General features: G+C 31.2%; 1 long non-coding RNA gene across 1 annotated transcript; it reads left to right on the top strand.

Annotated features, from left to right (window-relative positions):
* The first annotated feature begins 515 nt into the window (after positions 1–515).
* Positions 516–12,046, top strand: LOC140452077 (uncharacterized). The gene is made up of 2 exons (XR_011952129.1): positions 516–2,816; positions 10,599–12,046. It is a non-coding gene; the product is annotated as an uncharacterized lncRNA (long non-coding RNA).
* Positions 12,047–14,648: the final 2,602 nt, after the last annotated feature.

Genomic DNA, 14,648 nt, shown 5'->3' with positions numbered 1-14,648 from the left:
ATCTGATACTCCTTTCCTCTCCTCCTCATTCCTTCAGCACTTGTCAGGGCGTGATGGCAATCGTAATTTTGTTGACAGTCTTCATTTGGTCTTCCCATTGTGTTGCAGATTTTCCTCTGGTCTTCATCCTTTTACCTGGCATTCTATTATCAATAAATCCATAATCTCCATTCTATTTTCATGTAGTGTTGGCAGGCCCTGCTGGATTACCTTTCGAAGGTGGGTTATTTAAGTTGGAATTATTTTTACCGGAGAACTATCCAATGTCTCCTTCAAATGTGAGATTTTTGACAAAAATCTATCACTCTAATATAGATAAGTTAGCGACTCGTATCAGATTTAGATCTGGGTTGTAAAATGGTAAATTGGTTTAATATCATTTGCAAGAGGATCATCACGGTTTGGGCTGCTTAGTAATGCTTGGATAGATAAGAGAACAGTTCTAACTTGAAGAGCTGGTGACCACTGCTCTTTTAAAATATCTAAACATATTCTTCCTAACTTATCTATATTAGGGTGATAGATTTTTGTCAAAAATCTCACATTTGGAGGAGACATTGGATAGTTCTCCGGTAAAAATAATTTCAACTTAAATAATTCACCTTCGTAAGGTGATCCAGCAGAGATCCTCTTCAAGTTAGAACAGTTCTCTTATCTGTTCAAGCATTACTAAGCAGTCCAAACCGTGATGATACTCTTGCAAATGATATTAAATTAATTTACCATTTTGCAGCCCAGGTCTAAATCTGATACGACTCTCCTCTCCTCCTCATTCCTTCAGAATTTGTCAGGGCGTGATGACACTAGTAATTTTGTTGACAGTCTTCATTTGGTCTGCCCATTGTGTTGCAGATTTTCCTCTGGTCTTAATCCTTTTACCTTGCATTCTATTACCAATAGTTCTATAATCCCCATTTGTCTAGCTATGTGACCGAAGTAATTTAGGTATAATCGGTTTACTCTTTTTAATAGCCTTTCTGTTATATTAAGCTCTTTCAGAATTCACAGTTAGTTCTTTATTCTGTCCAGGTCAAATTTATTGAATTTGAAGGAATTTGACAGTGCGTTCTTGCAATTTCCGGTAAATTTAAAACATTTGATGATTTAATTAAAATATAGGTAAATTACAAAGTGAGTACCAAATTTTAAGCATCTTTAATTGATACAATGGCTACCGGATCGAAAAAGCGTATTATGGTAGAAACAAAAAATTTGTCAAAAGATCCACCTCCTGGCATAAGTGCAACACCTGATGAATCAAACTGCAGATATTTTCATGTAGTGATGGCAGGTCCTGCTGGATCACCTTACGAAGGTGGGTTATTTCAGTTGGAAATATTTTTACCGAAAAACTATCCAATGTCTCCTTTAAATGTGAGATTTTTGACAAAAATCAATAACCCTAATATAGATAAGTTTTTCTTAGATTTAAAATTTTAGCTTTAAAAAAATAAGCTTTCGACTATGTTGATATGTAAGTAAATAAATGAATATAAAATATACATCATATTTCAAGAAAAAGTGGTGAAAATAATTTTGCAGTTTTCAGAACACCACGAAAGTTATAGATACATGTTCAGAAATCAATGTTACTTGCTTTATATTAAGTTCAAAGTTTCATTTAAGTATTATGAGCATTAAAGTTGCAAACATGGAGCTGTCGACTTTTGTATCCAGCAATTGACGCTTGGTAGTTTCTATGTTCTTTTTTTGTATTCAAATTGTTCTTGTTTTAAAACTAAGAATCAAGTACCAATATTAGTAAATTTTCTTATGCTATATTTCATAACGGCTCATCAAAGATGCGGAATTGCGTATCACCAAGTGGTGTTGAATAATCTCCAAGTTCCACATTTCAAATGGAACGTATAAATAATCTGCTTGACTCGTTGTTTGTTATATTTACTTTTTTATACCTCGGTTTACAATATTCAGTGAAATGTAATTTTTTTTATGTAACTACTTTAAGTTAACTAACCTTAACATCATTTTTAATTATTGTAGGTACCGTTATCTGTGTATGTATGTAGTATGTATTACCATTGTTTAAATAGGACTAGTTAGCCAACGCAATGTATAAATTTGTTTGATTCTAATTGAGACAGTCACTAGATGTCACCACTCTTTCTGTCTCAATAGATTTTAATATACCATTGTTTGTTTGATATACATTATACTAGATGGTGTTATGTGAAAAAGTTAAGGAATAAACTAAACGTCCATTTTTGATCCACTGAATTAAATTCACCAGCGTTGCAATATTTCACTGACATAGTAGCGACAGGTTTACTTACCAATAAAAATGTTACAAAAACAGAACATGAATCACAGGTATTCATTTAAAATAGAGTTATTACTATCAACATGCTATCAACTACATAGTAAATATCGTGTCAACTAAAATTGTACCTACATAAACGTGCTGTGACTTCTAAATTTTCCTATATCTAAATAAGTTTAAAGAATTTAAATATTTTATTTTATTTGGAAGTGTATTACAAAAATTTGGTCCGAGGTAAGTAGAACATTTTAATTCTGTGTTTAAAACAAAAAACATTTGTATGAGAAATGAACAAATTAGGTATTTAGAAATAAATTTTACCAGATAATACATACATTCGATAATATTTGAAAAAAGTGATTTTAAATTAAAGTAATGTTACTTCCATAATAAATAAATGGTTTTTTACAGATGGCTGGAAATATTTGTTGTTATTACAAATGTGGTTTATCACCATACAAAATTCATGGCTTAAGAATGTTCAGATTTCCGACAAAAAATCCTTCGGCTTGTCAAACATGGATATTACACTCTGGTAAGTAAATAGAAACTTTTTTTATATTCTTTTATTTTACACCGTTTCCGTTACGCAATTAACTTGAAAAAATGTTTATTTTTTTTTTCATTCATTTTTTATTATCGCCAGGGTGCACGCGTCATAATCGAGATGCATTAATTTGAATTTTACGTTTTCGTTGGTATTATAATTATGATATAATAAACTTCGGAAAAACAAATTAGTGAATAAATATCAAGTTAATAAACATAAACAAAGTATTAGATATTTAAATATGTATTTCTGTAGCTATTTTTAGTTATTGTATTGAAAAGTAGAAATAAGTTCATCTTTATCGGAGAACTAATTTATACAAAGGTCCATCTGGGAAAAAATTATTGGTTTCACGTAAAAATTTTATACTGATATTTGAAGATTCTGAAAGATATACGAGGGTTAGTTAATAATAAATCTGTAAAGACATACAGGTGATTTTGGCTATAAACGTTTTTTATCCAGTTTAGAGAAAAATAGTTAAAATAAAAATTGTAGATTCAAAAAGTTCTTCCATTTGTGAGTTTCTAAATTAAAATATATAAAGAATTCACCAAAATAGTTGCAAAAAACCCTTGATTTTGCAGAAATTTATAAATTTTAATAACTTTGTTTTTGCATAATGGTATGTACCTAATGTAACTAATAAAAATAGTGACGATTTGTTTATCGTAGAAAGCGATTATGTAAACAACTTTTTGTTGAGCTATCCCAGTTTGAAAAAAAAATTATGTTTTACGTGTCACAGAAGCCAAGATATTGCAAATTTTGCAATCGCCCTTCATTTTGAAAAAGTTCAAATCTAAAAAAAAACGAGCTCAAATGGTTCTCCATTCTACTTTTCCGAAGCGGTATTTTACGAATACCATCATTTTAACGGGTTATAAATTTTTACTTCTTTACCGCATATGCCATATGTAAGTTGAAACGCACAATTCAGATCTTCATTTAGTGCCCCTTCAATTTTCAGCTCTTACTGTTGATAGACAATGGAAGTATGATTTTAAGAATAAAATGCTTTGGTTTTAAATATAAAATGCTCTCTTGCCTAGTAATGGTCATAGAAGATTCTATTTTTTTAGAAAGTGTGTTTTTCACCAGTTTTTCATAAGCATCTAAATAAGTTTGTGGCATAAACGATATCAACGTTATTTTAAATGTTTATAAACAAAATAAATAACCTATAAATTATTTGCTCTGATTGATATTTAGCGCACTTTAATAACTTATTCATTTCCATAATTTCCAGGAGCTATGTTACATGTCTTTGCGCAAAAAAAGAGTTATTATAATTTATAAATAACTGCAAAATAAGGTTTTTTTTGCAACTATTTTGGTTAATAATTTCATGTATTTTAATTTGGATACTCTCAAAAATTACATAACTTTTTATGATCTACAACTCTAATAAAAGGTGAAAAAATCTTAAAGAGATATTTAAAGGCTCTAAAAGGTATATGAGGGGTAGCTGATGACAATTATGTGAAGACTACAGCTAATTTTGCTTTGATTTTTTATTAAACAATCGTAAAAAGTGAAAAAAGTTTATGCGCATAAAACGTTTCTTAATCATGTTAGAGATATATGATTAAAATAAAAGTTATAGATCATAAAATGTTCTCTAATATTGAGATTTTTATAATTAAAATACATAAAGAATTGACCGAGATAATTTAAAAACCCTTATTTTTAAAATAAAATTTATAAATGTTAATATAAATATAAATAATATACATATAAATAACTTTCTTTTTTGCATAACGATATGTAATACAACTATTTAAAATTATGGCAGTTAATGAGTTTTTAAAGGGTGCTAAATATCATACAGAACGACCATACAGTTTATGAGTTATTCAATTTGTTTATCCAGGAGTCCGATTATTTAAGAAACTGTACTTGTCCAAACAGTCACTCTAGGGTTATTTTGTAAATAGAAATCGATTTTTATGGCTTCGTTTTAAATTATTAAAAACAAACATCAAGATTATATTAAATTTGTTTAAATATCAGTTTGAAGAATAACAAATTTTTAGCATATAAAAATTTCTAATAACTTTGACTTTTTTATGTGTTACACTTGTATCTAGGCTCAATATAAAGCTAAACACTTAAAAAAAACCAAAACCTTCTATTGCCCAGAGGAAATCAAATAGCATTTTTTTTTCTTGTTTAAGAAATTGCAAATATTTTCATTGTTTATTAACATTAAGGCTGAAAATTGAACACATTGTAAAAGAATATCGAAATTTTATAATTCGATTTATAAATGGCATACACAGTGAAGAAGTAAATTAGTTTTGAAACATTAAAATAATGGTAATCGTAAAATATCGCCACAGAAAAATGCAAGGGAGATCTGTCCGCTGCAATATCTCAGCTTGTTTCTTGTTATTGGTTATGGAAATTTCTGTTTTTTTTAATTGTGCTTTTACACCAGCTTTTCATTGAGCCTACGTACAGCCGTATGACATGAAAAATATCAAAAGTAGTATAAATGTTTAGAAGCTAAAAAGCACTTTTTCAAACTGTTTTTTTAATAAAATGTTGAAGTTTACAAATAAAGCTTCAAATAATCGATTCAAAAAACGTCAAATAACTGTCAAAGGTTAAACACCCTTTTTAAAGTTCCTCACGGATTTTAAAGATTTAAACAGTGTTAAACAGATAAAGTAATTCATCGACGAGTTAACAATACGTAGCGAAGTTCTTTAATCACAATGTGATAAGAAAACAAGTATCAAATTTGGTTTTATATTTCAATAGTCGAATTTAATTGCGGCTATATTGGTGTAATTAAAGAAAACCAGTGAGAATCCCAAGAAATAGGTGAGATCCTTTTTTCTTTCTTTCCAGTTTGGGAGAGGGTCCATTAGGTACTCACATTTAGGTATTGTGTTACGGTCTGGGTAACCAGGACTACACATCATGAACAGCAATTGAATATTTACATTTACACAAAACAGCTTCAATTCCAACCCAAAATCATATGTCGTTGCCGCAGTCTCTAGACCTCCTCCCCGTTCGTTTCCTAAAAGGGAACAAGTTATTGTCATGCACTCCATTTTGAATACTGTTTTATTTAAATATATTATAGAAATTGGTGAAATGGTTTATCCAAAAAATATTACTTTTACATCTCGCATTTCGAATAATCGAATCCGCATTTTCCTCACTTCTACCGACATCGTTGATCAACTAATACACCGAACGTCATAATTAATTTCACCGTCATCTTTATCTGCAGGCTTCTTTCTGCGACCAAAAGAATCCTTATTTCAAATGTATCTCCTTCCATTCCGCATTCACTAATCGAGACGTCCCTAAAAAATACGGAACATCAGATGATCAATAGGCATATTATCAGGAGTTTTCCTAGGGTAACATTTGTAATCCCTGACAAGGTGAACTTCGAAGTGCAATCTTCTCTGTTAATTAACCATGAAAATATATCCTTTAAAATATTTTTATTCTCTGACAGACTATAGTGTTTTCTTTGTAAGCTTACGGGTCGTACCGTGGGGTATGATTGCAAAGTCTCCAGTTGACCAGATCACACACTCATTGCAGCTAATGCTCCTCCCTCTTTTTCATTTTCAGCTGACTCTAAGGAGTCCTTAATCCTAAATCCTTAACTTCATCAAAAGAATTTCTATCTTCGGAAATTGAGTCCATCTCCGTTAACTACATACCCATCCTGGCTGCCATTATGGATTTATCCATCCCTCGTCGTACTAATTCAAAGCCCATGTTGGCAGTAGGACAAAAAAGGGGACACTTCAATGACAGTCCTCCTGATACTCCTACCATTCTATCTTCATCCTGTATTCTTGCTCTATTAAGTTCTTTTCCTCCTTCGGTATTTTCGATACCACCCAAAGTGGTGGTATTGAAATTATATAATCGGATATTATATTTCCGCTATAAAAATGATTTACAAAGATAATCCGACTAATTTTACACTCAATTCCACGCAACTTATTACATTTCTTGAGAACTCTTTTGTATGTATCACCCCACTACAAGAAGCTTAAAAATCCTCCAACATAGATGGTATTCAAAAGGACTTATTGCAGCTCTACATAGGTACAAGGAAAAGATCACTAAAAACCGTATTACTAGAATCTTAAAAAAGTTAAAAGAACAGCCTACCTCCGACTTACAAGAGTATATATAAGTGCATCCTCTGATAAATCTGATGTCAAATCTAACCACAGCATACATGATGAATAGAATTTCTCTATTTCTCTCGCATTTATTCATTTTTTCTGCTCTCTGTATATTTTTACTTCATCTTTTGCCAAATTTAGACACGATATTTAATTAAGTAAGAAAACTTTATGTACTTCAAATACTAGCCCAGTGTGGAAAAAAAATTGTTAATAAAAAATAACCTTAAAATCTCCAATCTCTTTTTTAATCGAAAGGTTATCCTTGACAATTAAGAGACAGCCAAGATTCTGGCAAAAAATTTAAAAGAAAAGTTTTGCAACAACTCTGAACCTAACCATATATACTCTTTTCTTCCTTCGCCCTTTCATTATTCATCCTCAGTTTCACAAGATACCAATTATCCGAACTCTCGTATAAACTATTTCGAACTAAAAGCTGCACTCAAATCCTATAAAAACACAAAAATTAGGGTTTTCTAGAATAATCTTGAAAAATTTCTCGAAAATTCCTTAGGCACCAACGACCCTCTAAATGAAGCCAGTAAATTTACCACTGACATACCGCTGACAATCGTTAATGAAAGATCTTACCCTAATCTATACTAAGATAAAAGAAAGATCATTACAAAGAACAAACGAACACAAACGGGTTATGTCATGAAGACAAATCGTTTTTGTCTTCATGACATGTCATTTTTTCGCTGTATTACTAGCTACAATTCTACCACAATTTTACAATTATTTCTCGTTCTCCAACCGTTCCTACTCACATTTTAACCCCACTCCATTAGAAATACAGACAGTTGTACACTTGACTGCTGACTGTTGCTAGAAACAGTCGTCCTCTCTTTCGTCTGCTGAGTCCTATTAGGCAGACGTATAATCTCTCTATCGCTATCTATCGCTTGGTACAGACTTACCGCGCTTTTTCTCCACTCTAACTCTCTCGCATGTAGTTACGCGAAAAAAACCAAAAATACTATTTTAATCGTGTACAGACGAAAAATGTGCTCTATATCGTGATGTAAGTGTTAGTACCGCGAAACACGTCTTCAGAAACCGGTAACCGGACAGTTTCCCCGTATGAAGAACAACCGCGACTGAAAGCCTCTAAATACCGCGAGTGTGTATATGTGCAGCAGAAGAATTGAGAAGACTTTATATAAAATTAATTTGATATAGTCTGTATAACCTTTTGCCACATATCCTAATTTATTTGAACCAGCCCTATGTAATACAGTCCTCATACACCGAAATTATATTCATAATTTCACATATGTACACCCTTTTTGTACACACACATTTTATAGGTAATCTATAATCAACAAGATGTCGTAGCAACTGTACTTAACATTGAAGGGACATTTTATTTAATCTCCAGAAAAGCAATCATTGACAAAATCTCCCACTATAATTTAAATGGTAATATTTTCTCATTTGTAAAAAAATATCTAATTGAAAGAATCTTTAAAGTTCTTGCCAAGGGTAAACTTTTTCAATCTCTTCCTCAAAATTAAGGTGTCCCTTTAGAATCTGTATTAAGTTTAACTTTATTCATTCTTGCCATCAACGAAATTTGCCTCCCATCAAATATGTTCAATACGCTGATGACCTAATCATTTACTGCCATGTTAAATCTGTCTCAACCTCATATAAACTTATACAAAGTGTAGTAAATCTAACGAACTAAGATTATCACTCTCTGAGAGCAAAACCAAATTAATAAAATTTTCCATAGGGATTTCCACTCCCTTGCCCCAAATTTTATTTACCAATTCTCTACTTTCTGTTGTTAATTATTGTAAAATTCTCGGTTTTATGTTTAACTCCAGATTAAATTGAAAAAATAAAATCTCTGAACTTAAAATCAATTGTTTTAAAAGGTTGAACATTTTTAAAACCCTCAGTCATCTTCAATGGGGTGCCAATAAAACTACTTCTAGGTCTGAGCGCTTTTCGCTTTAGTCCTATTGAGAGTGTATACCGTGAATCTAATGAACTTTCTCCTACCCAAGACGATAATCACTTCTACTTTCGTATGCTGCATCAACATCCGCAAATCCATTTAATCCCGTTCATTCCCTAATTGCCACAGTGCCGTCTTCTTCCACTAACAATAACCAACACCTTATCATAAAACCTATACCTCAATTAATTTGTCCACTACTTAAAAATATTGACCTTTTTCTGACTAATTCATTTCCTCTACCTTTACTTCCCCTCTGGGCTAAAGATCTCCCTTCAATATATACCTCACTCACTATTTTTAACAAACTTGAATCTTCTAACCTTTGTTCTAAACTATTTGTTCAGATTAACTTTCATATATCCATTTAGTCAATACAATTTTCACTGAGCACCTATTAGTTCAAAACATTCATGACATAATACCAAAATCTCTCTGCTTACGATGTAACAGTCTCTCTCATATGGCTGCCTTCTCACACCGAAATTACTGGTAATAAAACAGCAGATCATTGTGCCAAAGAAGCTACCAACCATGCCAATTCAACTAGCTAACGAATCTCGAAATTCGTTTTAAAAAAGTCGGTAGAGGATACTTGACAAAACTTAGAACAAAAGAGCAAAACAAATTTTCATAAACTTCAATCTTTTATTGGTCATCTCTCCCTAGACTTCATAACTATAAGAGAAGCATCGACTATTACAAGACTACGAATCAACCATACCAAACTTACCAACTGCAAACAATTCACCAACCTGTATAAAGCACTGGACTTGAAACCTACTCTAAGGAACTAGAGAATTGTCTATCTCTTCCTCAACTGTAAATTTTATATGTTGATTATGATACTTGAAAATGTTGACTCTTTCAAATAATTTTGTGTTTAGGAAGTGCCAAAACTAAATCATCTACATATCTTTAAAAAAAAGGAATGAAAAAAGTGCAATTGTTGATACAATCACAATCACTGATAACATCATCCATGACATAGCTACGCTACTTAGAATGGGTGAAAGACTAGATCCCATAGGACTAGTTTCTGATAGTCCTATGGGATCTTTTTTTTTTCCTATCTAAAAAATTTCTTTTTTCTTACTCTTATACATATATATATATATATATATATATATATATATATATATATATATATATATATATATATATATATTTATATATATATATATATATATATATATATATATATATATATATATATATATATATATATATATATATATGCTGTCACTATTTTTCCGGGTTTGACTCCGCGTTGTAAAATGCTGGTTTTCTTGAAAACCATTGTTTTGGCGACGTTTTCAAGAAAACCAGCATTTTACAACGCGGAGTCAAACCCGGAAAAATAGTGACAGCACATATAGCTCCCGCGGAAACCTCAAAACAAACATATATATATATGTATATATATATATATATATATGTATATATATATATATACATATATATATATATATATATATATATATATATATATATATATATATATATAAACATATATTGGCACAACTGCGAAGTTATTTATATTTTGAATACAGAACTTAAATTGTTATTTTACTTTATTGTGCAGAAAGTTGCTTTTTTTAAGCTGTGTTAATAATAATATTGTTGTAGGTAATGCTGCATTGGAAAGTCTGGAGCTACCCGATTTAAAAAAAAATTTCTTTGCAGTAAGCATTTTGTCCAAAAATATCTAAATGCAAACCAAAAAAATATAGTGAGGTAGAAGAGGGAGGTTTGTTAACGACACCACGCGTTTTTTATACGTATTCGATAGCAAAACAACCTTAACCAGTGCCAATAGTGTTTCGCAATACATACATTGCTTATTTTAGTTCATGAAATCAATGGTACAATCAATTTCTATAACTATTAATGTAAACAATTTTGTTTTGTTTTTTTTTTATCTTGAATTATTATTTCGTTAATATTGTCTATGTGTAGATATTAGAATTTTGATAAGTGGTATATAACTATTAAAATAATGCGAATTTAATTTTTGCAATATCTATCACTTTGTAATTTAAAATTATTTCATTAATAAACAGCTCAAATCGGGCGAGTTGATTGAAAAAAACATTCTCATTTATGTAAACAGAAATACAAAAATGGTGTTTATATCATAAAATACATAAATAAATAAAATAAAGGATACTATTTATTAAAGTGTTGTTTTATTATTCCTTTTATCCCAACACATAGATTAATTTTTCCCTAAATATGTGTTGCCTCTTGTTGTGGCATATCGATGTGTTTATTTGTTTCAAAAGCATTATCAAAAAACCATACCTATAAATTTACTATATTTTCAAACGTCATTTTAAAGATTAAAAGATTGAAAATTTAATTTTCTCAAAACATACATAAAACCATTGTTTAAAAAGATTTTCTTTTTTAAACAATGATAAAACTTAAGTCTTGACTAAAAAATAAACCTCTGCATTAGTGTTCTAAGACGATAGCAATCGAGTCTATTTCAATTAAATATTTAATCCTTTTCTAGCAAAGCATATAACCAAATTAAATATCTGGTAAACTAATAAAAATTTAAAAAAGGTAGCATTTACCTACTTCATATAAATAGATTACTAACCGGTTTAGATTTAGCAAGTCTCAAAGTATAAAAACAATTTGAAATATTCGCTCGAAATAGTCAAGTTATCTTTCACTAGACGCATACAACGATAATAACAATAAGCATTTTATTAAAATTTTATATTTTATTCACAATCTGGCATCCGTGTACAGGTTTGCCTTAGTTAGGAGACAGGCAAAAATATACTCGAATAGAATCCTGCACAGAATTAAATTTCTGTTAATAGTTTTTTAAATTTATGACTAGAGGCCGCCATGTGACGACAGAAGAAAAGTCAAACGTTTGTTCCATAAGGATTGTCTAACTAGTCCTATTTAAACAATGGTATTACTCTGTTGTATGATTATAATGGTACTTTTGTTATCTGGTTAATTTTAAAATATGTGATAATGTGTATTGTTTGGCATATTTAATTGTATTTATCGTAGTTTTTTATTTTTACAATAGAAATGTCTTTTTAATATGATTTGTGCTGTTTTTATTGGAACCTAAATAAAAGTCCATGTTAACTATACTCTGTTTAGATTTGCATGAGTTTTATGGCAAAAGATTACAACGGTCTGTTAAAAGTAATGAAATTAGAAACATCGATACCTTCTTGATTTAGTTTTGTATAAGAATTTATAAATATGATATGACTACCCCGGCAGACTTAGCGTACTGGCAAACCCAGCAAACTGGCATAGCGTCTGAGATGAACACATGTATGCGAGAAGAGCGTTGGTAATTAACTCAGGGCAGGTAGGGCATAAACATTCAATTGGCTTTAACAGATAAGCCACAAATAGAGTGGCATAACGCTCAAAGATAATTCATTTAGTGATTAGATACAAAAAAGGAGCAGTAAAGTAAGCTAAAAAAACAACTATATCGAGAACCAATGGAGGTAAGGTCCGATATTTACTCAAATCTTGCTCTAACTGATTTTTCTGATGTGAATATCGATCCAAATAATGTTAATTTATCGAATGATGACTCAAACAGCGATTTTAAAACACCTAAGACCAGATAGAACAATAAAAAGCAGGAAAATATGAAAGCAGAAGTAGAAAAGGAAAATAAAAAATAAGAAGGCAGTAAAATGTTAAAAGCCTAATGAGAGCCAGGAAGATGAATATTTAGTTGCTGAAATGAAAAAGCAACTAAAGGAAAAGGACGAAAAATTAGAAAACTCAGAAACAATTGAAGGAAAAAATAATCGAAACTATAGATAACAGATTCGACGAATTTAAAAACCAAAACAAGATACCTAACGAAAAAACAAATAAATGAAAAAAAGCACGGGAAAATCCACGGAAGCAATACCAAAGAAAAAAAAATGGAAGAAACTAATAAGAATAACGCAAATACAGAAAATACACCAAAAACAATAATTAAAGATGACTTTTCTTCGCTGTCAAGAAAGGTCGGGGATGAAAACATTGGTCGGTGTGCCATTAACATTTAAGGCACAAAACAGAAGATTTTCCTTACCTATCAAATAACAAGAGGGAAGAAACAATGCAAACTAGCGAAAACGCTAGTAGTCTAATTACTAAACAGAACAAAGAAGAAACCAACATAAACAAGTCTAAAACAAAAGCACCAATAATAACTGGTGGTTTTACTGGTGGTTTTATTTATAACAAAAACTACAAACAGTGAACGAAACCGAAAAAATATTGAGTATTGCTAAAACTCAAAGGGTATACCTACATAGACAAAAAAATCTCCAAAAACTGGAGGAAAACCAAAAAACCAAAATATAGTGGATCGCCTTCCCATTAGAGGAAGACATCAAGCCTAAAATGGTTATCAGAAGACTTACCCCAAATACAGTACTTAAAGACACTATACAAACAAAACTAATAAAAAAAAACTTGAAAACTTGAAGAAATCACTTCCAATGTTTGTGGAAAAAGAAGACGTACCAAGGGCCAAGAAAATTACCAACCTAATGTACATGAGAGTAGTAATAGAAGATCTAAGAAAGAGATACTGACCAACTCAATGTTTTAATTACTAGGGCTTTTACCACGCCCAAAATGCACGCTTCAAAGACGCTAGGTGCATAAAGTGGGGAGAAGAGCACAGAAGCAAATTGTACCAAATAGAAGCAGAACAAAGAGTAAAATGTGCTGCCTGCCAAGGGCAATACCTGGCAAGTTATAGGGGATGCCCAAGGGTACCTGCGTAAGATACCAAGACCTAGACAAACAACAATAAAAAACAGAACACAACAATCTGAAAGAAAAATAGGAAATCGTACGCCCAACCCACCAAAACCACACAAAAACCTAGCAACAGACTCGACTATACTAATTTTAAAAGAACAACAAAAAGGACTAGCTATGGTACTAGAAGAGCTAGACATAAAAACGGTAACTGAAGTGATCAAAAATGTAAAATAGCACTGAACTCGGTACGAAGTTAGGGGACACCTGAAGATAAGCACCTGGAACTCAGGCGGCATAAGAACAAATGCAAATGTGCTGAACGAACTAATAAACATATATGAAATGGATGTCGTAGCATTACAAGAAAGTAAACCAACTTATACCATTAACATTAAGTTGTCAGGATACTACATCTACAGGAACGACTACAGCGCAAATTAAGGAGGAACTGCTATGACATAACAGCCCTAAACACTATAAAAGCAACAACAATAAAAGTCCAGATGAGACAAGGTGAAATAAGGATCACTTTGACTTATCTAAGACCAACAGACCCTTTAAACAACCACGACCTGGATTCTTTCCTGAACATGAAAAAACCGTCCATAATAAGAGGAGACCTAAACGCCAGATCCCCTAACGGGAAAGATAGAGCTACAAACAAAAACGAAAGAATATTAAATAATTATCTAGTGAGCAACGAAGACACAATGGCAATTGGGCCCATCGAACCAACCTACTTTCCAGGAAATGCTCTACCAACCCATTTAGATGTAATAGTGGCTAAAAACCTAGGAATACAGACAGATATTCGAACTTTAAACGAAGGATCATGAGATTACAACCCTCATAGAAATACAACTCATAGAAATAGGCACATTGGAAGGAGATAACAAAACAACAAGGAAAAGA

The sequence above is a fragment of the Diabrotica undecimpunctata genome, chromosome 10, assembly GCF_040954645.1.
Source record: "Diabrotica undecimpunctata isolate CICGRU chromosome 10, icDiaUnde3, whole genome shotgun sequence".
Lineage (NCBI taxonomy): Eukaryota > Metazoa > Arthropoda > Insecta > Coleoptera > Chrysomelidae > Diabrotica > Diabrotica undecimpunctata.
This window is presented reverse-complemented; position numbering and strand designations above follow the sequence as displayed.